This window comes from Pygocentrus nattereri, chromosome 5 (assembly GCF_015220715.1).
Source record: "Pygocentrus nattereri isolate fPygNat1 chromosome 5, fPygNat1.pri, whole genome shotgun sequence".
NCBI classification, from domain to species: domain Eukaryota; kingdom Metazoa; phylum Chordata; class Actinopteri; order Characiformes; family Serrasalmidae; genus Pygocentrus; species Pygocentrus nattereri.
In genome coordinates, this window is record NC_051215.1 from 23472375 (window position 1) to 23486664 (window position 14290).

The following is a 14290-nucleotide window of genomic DNA, read 5'->3' on the forward strand; positions in this document are numbered from 1 at the left end:
TGAATTATATGTCGTAGTGTGTAATAAACCTAGGATTTTAAGGGGTTAAATGACAGTGTCACATGAAATGACAGGCTGTTTAATTCATTCATTATGAGAAACATTGAGTGTCAGACAAAATCTGTCAGGACACGTATGCAGTCAACTTTGTCATTTATTCATAATGTGTCATATGTCAGCATTATAGTTCTCCAGGAGAGGCCACTGTTAATACATACATATCAATCAACATATCCCCACAGATAGATAAACAGACAGACAGACAGACAGACAGATAGGTAGATAGATAGACAGACCGACAGGCAGACTGACACACAAACACACAGACAGATAAAGAGAAGGTGAAACTGAAGGAAGTCTGCGTCGTCATATATTTTATTCATGAAGACATTATGTAGCCATCTGAATTGAGTAAATTCAATCCAGTGTAAAATATCTTCAAACTGTGTAAAATTAGTTTAGCACTGAAGTCTTTCTCTCTCTTTTTCAAGACTTTTCATTTTTCATTTTTGTATTTCAAACATTCGCAAGGTTGTAAAAAGAGCTGTCAAAGATGTTTCATCTGAAAGCAGAAAGAACTGAAAGGTAATCTGCTGCTGTCTCACTTACCTCAGACTCGAGGCATCTTTCCTTTCAACAGGTGTGGAACTATTAACCTGTATTTTCTTTGCTCCACCACTTTTTCAGATTGTCATAAAAGGTTCTGCATCGCTCCTGAGTTCGGTAAAATCTATTTGAGTAGTTAAATATAACGTATGAAGCAGTAAGAACAGCTCAAATAGAGCTGCCCTTATTGGTACCTTCTGCCAATATACCACAGAATACTAACCGACCTTGCACAAATAAAGGCACCACCAAAAATATGTGAGTTTTCAGGAGAAATTTGAAGGGTTAGGACAAGTTCAGAAAAGTTTGCTTGACCTTTCGGTTTGCCTTGGGTTTCTCATCATGTTGAAAGCTGCAGACGTTCACGCTGCATTTACACTCTGGAAAAACTGCCTGGGAACTCTCAAGGGATGGGCTACTGTTACGTAATGTGTAGATGTTCTTGTGAATGAACAAGAAAAAGTCAAACTACCTGCCTGAACAAGCTGGGAAGTAATCGGAGACCGCCTACACGGCATCCCAGCAAGCCATGAGGGTGCAGACAAAGAGGCTTTATTTCAAAACATGACGCCTCAATGATGCAACTCGCTCAGGGGGTAGAAACCTAAATGTGAAAATGTATTCCCAAAAGAGCTGAAATTAGACACGTTTCCGTCATCGTCTGTCCGTAACTCTACACTGCCTGTGAGGCATTTACCTCCCTTTACAATAGAGCCAGCATTTTTATCATTCATGAAACCCCACGGGCATCAGATCCACAGCAGAGAGCTACACTAGTATGAATGAAGGTGATAAAGGGCCTTTTACAGAGTAATAACACCAAAGAACCGGTTTAGCTTCCCCTAAAAAGCTTTTAATTGAAGAACTGTATGGCCGTGTTCATAAGGCTGCTCAGCTTGCCATGGCAACCCACATAAACATACATAAACATTTATGTAGGTTTTGTTAAGCTAACTGACAGCTCTTTGTCATTCCATATGAAAATATTATTTATGCTATTAAAGACATTTTATTCAAACTTTTAATAATTTTGTTCACACTGTCAGGTACAGGCATCAAGCCACAAAGCAGTGCTGTTACATAGTAATGTTTAACATTGAAATCTGATATCTGAAAACAGATAATGCTACTCAGTGGTACGTTTGCACCAAGCTGAGCTACATTTTGAAGTCAGCTCTAGTTTAAATACACTATACTGACAAAAGTATTCAGTCACCCATCCAAATCATTGAATTCAGGTGTTCCAGTCACAAGATCAAATTCATCTCCAAGGCTCTGGCTGCTATTCCCACAAATATTCTCCTTCAGGAGCAGCAGGTGAGTGACTTTCACCAGTAGATTACCACCACATTTAAAACATCATTACACTGACTGAAAGCCAATGACATGTGCCCATGATTACTGTACAATTATTACCCTGACTGATACACTACATTGCCTAAAAATATTCAGTCACCCATCCAAATAATTGAATTCAGGTGTTCCAATCACTTCCATGGCCACAGGTGTACAACCCCAATTCCAATAAAGTTAATCCATTTGAACATTAAATATCTTGTCTATGTAATGTATTCAACTGAATATATGTTGAAAAGGATTTGCAAATCATCATATTCTGTTTTTATTTATGTTTTACACAACATCCCAACTTCATTGGAATTGGGGTTGTATAAAACCAAGCACCTAGGCCTCCAGACTGCATCTACAAACATTAGTGAAAGAATGTGTTTCTCTCAGGAGCTCAGGGAATTCCAGTGTGGTACCGTGATAGAACACCACCTGTGCAACAAGATCAGTCGTGACATTTCCTCTCTACTAAATATTCCACAGGCAACTGTCATTGGTATTATAACAAGGAAGCGATTGGGAACGAAAGCAACTCAGCCATGAAGTGGTCGGCCACGTAAAATGACAGAGTGGGGGATGTTGAGGCGCATAGTGCACAGAGGTCGCCAACTTTCTGCAGAGTTAATCACTACAGACCTCCAAACTTCATGTGGCCTTCAGATTAGCTCAAGAACAGCATAGAGAGCTTCATGGAATGGTTTTCCAAGGCCGAGCAATTGTATCCAAGCGTTATATCACCAAGCGCAATGCAAAACGTGGAATGCATTGGTGTAAATTGCCGCTACTGGACTCTGGATGCCAGCAGCGAAGATGTGTTCTCTGGAGTGAACAATCACGCTTCTCCGTCTGGCAATCCATAGACAAGTCTGGGTTTGGTGGTTGCCAGGAGAACAGTATTTGTCTGCCTGCATTGTGCCAAGTGTAAAGTTTGGTGGAGGGGGGATTATGGTGTGGAGTTGTGTTTCAGGAGTTGGGCTTGGCCCCTTAGTTCCAGTGAAAGGAACTCTTTTTTTTTCTTCCAATCACAAAATACAATTCACCAATTCCCATTTTTCACCTTTTTGAAACATATGTATATGTACACGGTCACATACACGCACATAACAACAAAACTACCCAAAAAAATAAAGAAAATAAAAAATAAAAAAAAGCGTTGATAACAACGAAGGTTAAAATAATTAAATTAATTACAAAATACCGTGTATTAAACAATAACCACCCTCCACCAACGCCCCCACCTCAGCTCAACATGACCATCACACATATTGCTAGTTCTTTATACAATATAAAAGGCAACACAAAAACAAGCACAGATTCAGTCAGGTAGTATCTCCATATTAGTGAAATAGGAAATAAAGGGTTGCCATTTATGGAAAAAAATTACCGTACATCCTCTCAACATATATTTAATTTTCTCAAGTTATATATTGAGAAAATATATATTTATATTTATAAATATAACAGATATTTAATTTAAAATATTTAAAAAATAATTTAAAATATTTAAAATATATATTTAACAGACTTTCAATGCAACAATAAGGTGCGTCTTGCTAGTAAGGATGCGAAAGCTATAATATCCTTTTGTATAGAGTTAAGTGCTAATGAGGGGTCGGGAATCCCAAATATAGTGATCAAAGGGCAAGGTTGGAGATTCACCCCAAGAACAGTGGACACTTCCCAGAAGCCTTTCAGATCAGGACAAACAAAAAACATGTGGCTAAGATGACAAGGAGAGCCATGGCATTTATCACATTTGTCTTCCATTTCCAGATACAGTACAGATAGTCTAGCCTTAGAGAAATGCACCCTGTATAAGACCTTAAACTGGATAAGTCCGAGATGGGCACAAGAGGTAGTAGATCGAATCCTTTCTATGGCCTGTTCCCAGGATTCTGCATGAATTTGTATTCCCAATTACCTCTCCCATATGTCTTTAAATTTACCAGTTGAGTGGCTGCTAAAAGCCAAGATAATGTCATACAGATTTGAAATAATTCCTCTGTGATGGGGAGCAAATAAAAGCATGGTTTCCCACCGCTGTTCTAGAGGTAAAGAGGGGAAGTTAGGAAAACACTTAGCCACAAAATTGCGAATTCGAAAATAGCGAAACAAATGAGTAACAGGGAGGCCATATTGAGATGACAAATTGGCGAAACTATCAAAAACACCATCTACATATAAATATTTGAATTGTGTAATACCCTTGTGATACCACACTGAAAATGTCGTGTCCACAAGTGATGGAGGAAATAAATGATTATTATGTAAAGGACCCAAGGAAGAATCAGCTACAAATTTACAGTGCCGTCTAAACTGATACCAGTTCTTGAGCGTATTAAGAACCACTTGATTATCAGTGTACAGAGAGGGTACCGTAGGTAAAGAAGAATAAAGTAGAGCAGATATAGAAGATTCCTTACAGCATGATAGCTCCAATTTATACCAAGAGGATCCAGGAGATTTTAACCAGTAACAAAGTTTATGGATGTGAGCGGCCCAATAGTAAGTTAGAAAGTTAGGTAATGCAAGTCCTCCACTAAGGCTGCATCTCTGCAGTAAAGTTTTACGAACCCTAGGTGATTTCCCACCCCAAACAAAAGAACAAATTATCTTATCCAGTGAGTCAAAAAATGTTTTAGCAGAGAAAGAGGTATTGACTGGAATAAAAATACACATTTTTGTAAAATATTCATTTTTAACAACATTGATCTTGCCAATTAATGAAAGGGGGAGATTACCCCATCTTTGAATATCATAAATAATCTTTGAGATGAGGTGAGTGAAATTAGCAGATGCAAGGCTAGATAAAGAACGAGTCACATTGATACCTAGGTATTTAAACCCCGATGGACTATACTGAAAAGGTACATCTGACTGTTGAAGATGACAAGCTGCAATATTAACGGGAAAACACTCACTTTTCCCCAAATTTAATTTATAACATGAAAAGGTTCTGAAGTTCTCCAAAATACTTAAAACAGCAGGGATCGAAAGTGTGGGATCTGTTATATATAATAACAAATCATCCACATACAACGATAATTTATATTCAGTTCCATTACGGGTGATTCCTCTGAATAAGGAGGAAGATCTTAACGTAATAGACAGAGGCTCAATAGCAATGGCAAAAAGCAAAGGTGACAAAGGGCAACCTTGGCGACTGCCATGTCAGAGGGCAAAATAATCAGAATAAACATCATTAGTGTGGACACTGGCTTTAGGCGATGAATAAAGGAGGCGAATGCAAGAAATAAATTCATCACCAAGTCTGAAATTCCTCACAACTGCAAACAAGTACTCCCACTCTACCCTATCAAATGCCTTTTCAGCATCTAAGGAAATTACAAGTTCAGGAAGTTCAGCCAAATGTTTTGAGTAAATTATATTGAAAAGTGTGCGGGTGTTAAAAAACAATTGACATACCTTTATAAACCCATTTTGCTCCTCAGATATAATATGAGGAAGCACATTTTCGAAACAGGATGCAATTACCTTAACTAACACCTTAACATCAGCATTGAGCAAAGGTAATGGTCTGTAGGACCCACAGGAGGTTGGATCTTTGGTTTGTCCCTCTTGAGAAGGGGAGCAATAGTGGCTTGTGTCAGAGTTGGTGGCAGTGAACCACTTTCTAAGGATTCATTGAATACGGATAAAAGTAGCGGAGCCAATTTACCAGTAAATGTTTTGAAAAATTCAATCGGAAACCCATCAGGGCCTGGGGCTTTGTTAGATTGCATAGCTTTAATTGCAGTTGAAACTTCTTCAAGGGAGAGTGGGGAGTCTACTTGCCTAGCAGTGTCAGTGTTGATGACAGGGTTCGAAAGTTTCAGAAGAAATTCGGTCATTTTAGTGCCGTCCGCAGGAAATTCAGATTTATATAATGAAGAGTAAAAGAATTTGAAAGTAGCATTAATTTCCATGGGATCTGTAGTAATAATGTCATGAATGTTTTTAATACTAGGTATCAAACAGGAAGTGGCCTGCCATAGTAATTGATGTGCCAGTAAACGACTTGCCTTGTCACCATGTTCATAATATGAGCCACGGATGCGTAGTAATAAGCACTCTGCCTCTTTAGTTGAAATGAGATCAAATTCTGCTTGCAAATCAAAGCGTTGCTTAAGCAGCATTTCTGGAGAAGGGCTCAGTGCATATCTTTGATCAAGGTTACTAATCGCAGATGAAAGTTCATTAAGCCGAGCATTAATCATTTTATTAGAAAAAGCAGAGTAAGAAATAATTTGACCTCTCAGGTAACATTTAAGTGTCTCCCAAAGCAATGAATATGAAGAAGAGTCATTTTGATTGAAAGACAAGAACTCATCAATGGAGCTTGAAATGAGTTCACAAAATTCCTTGTCTGCCAAAAGAAGAGAATTAAACTTCCAGAGTGGTGGGCTACATTGATGGGTAGAAAATAGAATATCTAGTAATAAAGGTCAGTGGTCAGACATTACAGGAAGGAACTCTTAACACTTCAGCACGAAGAGATTTTGGACAATTTCATGCTCCCAACTTTGTGGGAACAGTTTGGGGACGGCCCCTTCCTGTTCCAACACGACTGCGCACCAGTGCACAAAGCAAGATCCATAAAGACATGGATAAGCGAGTTTGGTGTGGAAGGACTTGACTGGCCTGCAAAGTCCTGACCTCAACCCGACAGAACACCTTTGGGATGAATTAGGGTGGAGACTGTGAGCCAGGCCTTCTCATCCAACATCAATGTCTGACCTCTCAAATGCGCTTCTGGAAGAACGGTCAAAAATTCCCATAAACACACTCCTAACCCTTGTGGAAAGTCTTCCCAGAAAAGCTGAAGCTGTTATAGCTGCAAAGGGTGGGTCGACATTATTTTAAACTCTATGGAATAAGAATGGGATCTCACTCAAGTTCATATGCGTGTGAAGGTAGAGGACCGAATACTTTTGGCAACATAGTGTAACAGCCATGCAACATATTTTCTCCTTTGCGTGTGTCAGGTTTTAAATAACTCCTTCTGTGAGGGCATGAACTTGACTCTTTATTATTGGAGCGTTAGACTGCTCAGAAGAATATATCCAGGTACAGAGAAAATAAAGAGTAAACCTTTTCTTCTGGTTGGATTTTATAGGCACATGTTGGAAAACCTCGTTCGTATGTCTTTTGAAGCTACACTTTCTTGAGAGGTTTTGCTTGTAACCTTGCTTTTCTTGGTGTACTTTCAGTTTCACTCACAGCTGTGGTGACACAGCTGCAAACTACAACAAGCTACAAGCTGTCCTAGAAATGCCTCAGGGACATTTGAAGTGACATAAAACGATAACTTAGTAAAAGTAAAACTTAGTAAAAGTAGGTAAAAACATGTTACAGTTAGGCCCATAAATACTTGGACACCAACAAAGAGAGTTATTGTAATTCTAGCTGTTTACCACAGCATACTGGAACAGAACTATATTTCTGACAGAGTGAAGTAGGACAATTTTTTATATCCTCAATGGAATTTTCCAAGTTGAAAGATAACACTTGAGTAGAAATGAAAGAATCTTTGGCAAAACCCCCGTTCTCAGTCCAGACAGGGACCCAGTCAATTTAAAAACAGGTGTAGGCAAGTGATTGGCCAGGACCAATGAATGAATATGTACATACAAGCTTAAATTGCAGGTCTTCAAATCAGGTGACCAGTGTAGGAATTACAACCATTTTCATACATAGCCTCCCATTTTTAAGTCTCAAATATAAGTTAAGTGGTGACTTGCATCTTTGGCAGTGCAAATGCCACACTTGTAATCAACTCTAGAACTTTTATCTGCTCACCTCTGAATGAAATATAAAGAGAATAACACACCTGGCTACGAAACAGCTGACCAGCCAATTGTCCGATTATTTCTGAGCCCTTAAAAAGGTGTGGGCTAGGAATGAAAATGGTTGTAATTCCTACACTGTTCACCTGATTTGGGTGTAAATACCTACAAATTAAAGGTAAAAGTCTGCAGCTCATATTTATTATTTCATTTCAACAACTATATTACTTTATTGACATCCAAATATTCGTGGAATGAATGGAGCTGTATCATAACCATCATATCATTATGACATACACTGAGCTGCAATGTCTGCCATTTCACCTCAGACAGTGTTAAGACAACCTAGTGTCAGAAAAACAACATCACTTCACAAAGATTATATGTCAACTTGTCACCTGGCAAATGCAGCCTTTATGACATATGATACTTACTGGAATAGTTGTTTGTAAATGCTTATGTTGGTTTTTGTTATTTATAATTAAGGCTGCCCTGCAGTGAAGAGCTACCATTGCTTATAAGAAAACAGAACATGTTTGTGTATGAATCATTCTACCAAAGTGGTTCAGAGTTAAAAACACATTTGGGACGTTTAACTGTGTTGGACTTTAGATGAAAATGATTGATTTAAACCAAACATCGCAGATCATGTTTTTGCTTTGACCTCACTGACCCGATTGCTTACACACCTCCTGAGTGGATCACTTAATCTACTTTCACCCATTTCTGCACTCAGCATGAGAAACTTCAGAATTTGCAAATCCTTTAAAATCCACTTTGATAAGAGCAGACGGCCGGAAAATCGCGTGGGTGGAAGGTGGTTTGGATGATCTCAGCGTTATTGATTGGAGCATCAGGTGAAGCTTTATGTTAGACAAGTCATTTTCTGTTACCCTGCGGCAAAAGCTGTCAGGTCACTCAGGAAACAGCTCCAACAGACTGTGGAGGTTGAATCGCTGCCAGTGACAAGCAGAGCAACGATAATCACGTATTTCAGGGGATTTCACTGACTTACCGGAGGGGTAGCCGCTTGCTGCTCTATCTGTAGGTTCAGTATTTCAGATCAAAACACACCTGCTGCAATTCAGAGCATCACTGTGTTTTTCAGTACAGCACATTTAAATGGCAGCCGCAGTGTTGCCCTGTAGACGTATGCTGCAGCACTGTATGGGGGGTATTTTGAGAGTAAATAATCACCACCTCATTGAGCAATTAAATATATTAAATGAGATTTTCCTTAAAACAATTCTGAAGTGCACTTATGTCACATTTTATCATAATAAAAGCAAAAAAAAACTAAAACAACTTTACTTCATGTATTTTCTGGAAACACACATAAAATATGAAAAGAACCTTTTTTAAGTAGTACATTATAAATGATCATGTACTATGCTTGTATAAATACACTTGTATAAATGTGTTTATTTATTGCCTGGACTTAATTCTAATTTACAGTCAGCTTGTGCTAAAGCATCACCTTGCTATTTAAGTATCCTGCTAACAACCTGGCTGTCCTTGCCTTTAACCCCTTCTTCCTGCCTAGGGACCCTAGTGGCCACTCCACTAGCTGAACGGAAATTGACTCAAATATTTTGAATTAATATGCATATAAATAAAATATTTTCTCCTTAACACTCTTATCAGATGAACTGTGATCAGATGAACTGTGATCAGATGTTGTGTCTCACTGTGTGTGACTCTGTGTTGAACTGTTAGCGAGCAATGAGGGGTAAAAGGGGAAGGGTGAAAAACCGCTGCGATAACCCCCTGCACACAGAGAAAAAACGGAGTACAGCTTTCTTCATATCAAAAAACAACTGCCACATTAAAACAATAGCCTTGACAATCAATAAAGCAAAGCTCACATCCAGTTTTGTAAATCATACGCACTCCGTCTAAATATATCTCATCAGTGTTACTGAGATGTGTCCTTCAAAAGAGGATAAAGGTGCATTATTGGCCACTGTGAACAGTATTTAACAAAATCTCATGACTAAACTGATACAGTCTTCATTGTACATGCTTTATGCGAGTAAAGAGAAAATGTCAGAGTATGAAACCATGAAAATGTGTTACTGCAACTGAGTTCTATTATCTAATCAATTAAACACTGGAAATATTAAAAGTCTCAGCCTCAGAGGCTCCACCCACATGGAAACTAATCTTTTCGCACAGAAAGTTGGCCACAGCCATGAGGGAGTCTGTCGTTTGCGTTCTGATTGGTTATACGTCCATTTTTTTTAGATTTGGACAAACAAATGATCATTAGTTTAATTCTGTTTTCCAGCTAAATTCTAGGCAACAATAGCAAACAACTGCCAAAAATGAGCCTCATGAGTATCATCATCAAATGATACCTCACAATCACCCCCTTACACACCGCACCAAAACAGCACGCTGTGATTGGTTGTTCTGCATGCCAGTCAAATGGCCTCTTCCTGTCGAGACAGGAGTCAAGGAGGTTCTTGGCCACATTTTGAGATGAAAAGCACCAGACCAGACTCTCTAAAATGATAAAGCAGCTGTACAGTTTTGTGAGTTCACCCCTTTAAAACCTCAGTCTTGTTACATACTAAGTCTCATTATTTAGTATCTACAGGGACTTCAATGCAAACTGATTGAGCTATTCTTTGATTGAAGAAATATGTAGTAAAGTGTTGTGCCCGTTGGTGGGCCCTGGACATTTAAGGGGTTAATTCATATTAAGGGCAACTCAAACTTTTTATTTAGGTAAAATTCTCCTAACTTTTTAGAGCTGCGTTTCAACAAACAATACAGTTCAGGTTGAGCAAACTCAAAAAAGTGAATGAAACTGCTTAATTTATTTATTTTTTTTTTGGTAATTCCCACCTGCAGCTTAGGACTCCCTCACTGAATGATGCCCTCAGGCTGGGATTGCTTCCTCCTCTTGGGCTGTAACAAGGCTCTTGATGATCAGGCAGTTAGACAACTGTATCACTTAAGAGCTGTCAGGTTACAGAATTTAAAACATTTAAAAAATGATTTAACACCGTTTGCTGATCAAATTTATTGCAGCACGGGTAACTGTTGTTTATCTAAGCACAGACAGTGCTCTCTGTCTGAGTATGAGGAACTATTTGGGCTCAGGTAACACCATTCTGATTAAATTTACCTTTTCATTCTTTCTCTTTGTATGCAGATTTTTATGTGATTTCACGGCTCCCGACATAAATGATAAGCTCAAATTCTGGTGACTCAGCCTCATAGATATGCAGTTGTACACAAATGACATTTATTCTTGATTTTCTGAGTGAAAATAAGTTTAAACATCCTCTACAGAGAACACACTTATGCACATTTTAACTGGCCAGGGCATGTCAGTGGGCCTAAAGTTTTACTACACACTTCTAGAAACTAAAAAATGCTCAACCAGTTCGCATTGAAGTCCCTGTAGTTAATGGATAATAAGCCTTAGCACATAATAAGCCTGTGATTCTAAAGTTCAATACACTATTGCTGTTTGTTTGCTGAATTTAGCTTATTGAAAAAAAAAAGAAATGTGGGATGTGCAAACATTAAAGCATATTTCGTGTTATTTTTTTCAATATGTTAAACTGAGCAAATGCATCAAAACTGTGCCCTACTTCTGTGAAAAGTGCCATACTTAATTTTGCTTCATGTACAAAAACCTAGAAAAATGATAAAACACGTCATTTGACCAGGGGTGTGCAAACTTTTGCATACGACTGTATATAGAGAACAAGATCACTGATAATGTCACTATAATATAGTAAAGTGAAGCCACATGTTCACCATATTGCTGCTGTCTCTCCATAGTATAAATAAATGCAACCCTTTTTCTGAAACAATATCCACTTAATGAGCTTTGGCAGAACTTTTCATAGGTAAGTGTCCATGCGTGACTAATAGAAACTAATTCCTGCTGTTCATCATTTCACAGGGAAGGATAAAGCTATTTAAATGTTTGTATATCCAAACTCACCGTAGTCCTCATATAACCTCTTTTGAGTATCTGAAAAAGGTATGTGTAGATTGGAAAAATAACTGGTAGACCCCAAAACTGCCCCCATCACATAAACAGCACTGAAAGCTTTCATCTCTGAGAGAGAGGAGAAAATCAAGCTGCTTCAGTTCTGAAAACATCCACAGGTGTTTCTGTCCATCCTTCCACTGTGAGAAGATGACTCAGTGCTGTGGGTCTGAAAGGATGTGTAGCTGATCAAGAAGAACCTCACTGAGAAAAGGAGACGGACACATCAAACAAAGAAGCTGAACGATGGACTGACCACCCCAGAGTCCAGACCTCAGCACCACTGAATGGGTTTGGGATTATTTGGATCATAAGAAGCAGAAAAGGGGGCAGCACGGTGGTGTGGTGGGTAGCGCTGTCGCCTCACAGCGAGGAGGGCCTGGGTTCGATTCCCCGGCCGGGTGACCGGGGTCCTCTCTGTGTGGAGTTTGCATGTTCTCCCCGTGTCTGCGTGGGTTTCCTCCGGGTTCTCCGGTTTCCTCCCACAGTCCAAAGACATGCAGTCAGGCCAATTGGGTGTGCTAAATTGTCCCTAGGTGTGAGTGACTGTCTGTGTCTGTCTGTCTGCCCTGCGATGGACTGGCGACCTGTCCAGGGTGTATCCTGCCTTCCGCCCGAAGACTGCTGGGATAGGCTCCAGCTCCCCCCGTGACCCTGACGGAGAAGCGGCTTGGAAAATGGATGGAAGCAGAAAAGGCGAATGTACTTAATAAAATGAACTTTAAGCGTACTTTATTTTTGTAAGGGTTTGAGAAAATGAAAGTGAGTCTCATGAAAAGAATGGTAAAGGTGTAAGCTGTAATAAAAGTTAAAAGTGGATACACTAAATACTAAAAAATGTGATGATATATTTAGTTGTTGAGGATTCTGTGTAATTTTGTTTGTTTTGCCTGCTGTTACAATAAATTGTATGTAATGGTAATTTTGGCTGAAAATGAAACATATTGCTGATGTTAGAACAAAATCTTGTATCTCCAAAATTGTAACTTTACAGAAGAAGGGAAAAACCTACCTTACTTTTAATGTAAGGCAATAGAACCAGAATTTTTTCCAAATAATTGTGGGTCATTTCTTTCAGTCCATTCATCATGAAATGTCCGCACAGATTAAAGAGCAACAGGCATTTTTAAATTCTGTCAAAAACTGAAAAATGGCAAAAATTTAATTAATATACTGATATACAACCATAACACAACATCAACGTCAAAGTCAAAATGTATTTATATATCACTTTTTTTGGTTGTTGTCAAAAAGTGGCTTTATAGAAAAATCCAGGTCAGAGCCCCATTGAGTGACAGTGGTAAGGAAAAACTCCCTAAGAGCGAGAGGAAGAAACACTGAGAGGAACCAAGACTCAAAAAGGGAACCCATCCTCCTCTGGACCACACTGGACAGCAAACAGCATTAGTATAAATGAAATAAAATACAGAAATGGGAGGAAAACAGATGAAGCGATGTTTATAATTAGATAGTTTTTATGCAGCAGCATCAGGAGGGTCAGTTCATGCAGGTGAGGTTTGCACAGCGTTGTACAGCAAGAAGCTCAATGGTGGTCAAGCCGGTCCAGAAAGCTGGTGAGCGGTGGACACCCTATCAAAGCAGAAGAAGCAACAACATCAGATGCATAGGATGGGCAGCTGTTCAACTTGGCAAAGAAAAAGAAACACAGAGTTAGTTCTGTAAAGAGTGACCAATCACAACTTAACAGCCTTAACATCTTAAAGATACTTACAGTCTTAAACCATCTTAAAGATACTAATAAAATAGAAGAAAATCCGTTTTCATCTTAAAATCAGTGTAAACATACAGAACAAAAAGGCAAACTTGATTTGTTTTTGTTTACAAAACGTGTCTGAGCTGTAATGCTTTGCAACAACTGACCCCACAGTACGGAGGCTGTACTAAAGCCCATCTAGCATCTGTTGTAAGCTTCTCAGCTGCTTCAAAATGGTGCTGCATTGTAGGAAACAAGGTGATTACAGTAATATAAGGTTGAATTTTGTGATTTACACAAACAGCTCAGTAACTGAAAAAAAATTGTGTTGAAAAAATGACTAACATGCCTGGAAAACACTCTTTGGCAGAGATTTCTTTAAAACAGTGACAATTCGCTCTTAATTTTGGTGGGAGACTGCGTCTAGGAAATGTGGTATCGTAACATTTTCTCTGTAGCTTTTAATCATTTTCTGGACTACAGTTTCAGAAACTCCTATTTTTTTTCATTTGACATTCTCCTTCTTTATGCAAGTGGATTATTTCATATCTAATCTCCTCAAAAACATCTATTGAAAAATGAGTTCTGGTACAATCACGTATTTGTAGACGACAATCACATAATTAGCCTAAATGCATATTAACATAAAAGAGCAAAGCTATGGTAGAATAGTGTCCAACTATAGTGCACATGCTCATGAATGCCAGCACCTTTGAAAGGTGCATTTGACAGCCTGCCTGACCACCGCTGGCCTTTGTACAGATGACAAACCATTGACAATGTCCTTATTTTTGACAAGAAGGACCTTCAAATAAAGACAATCTG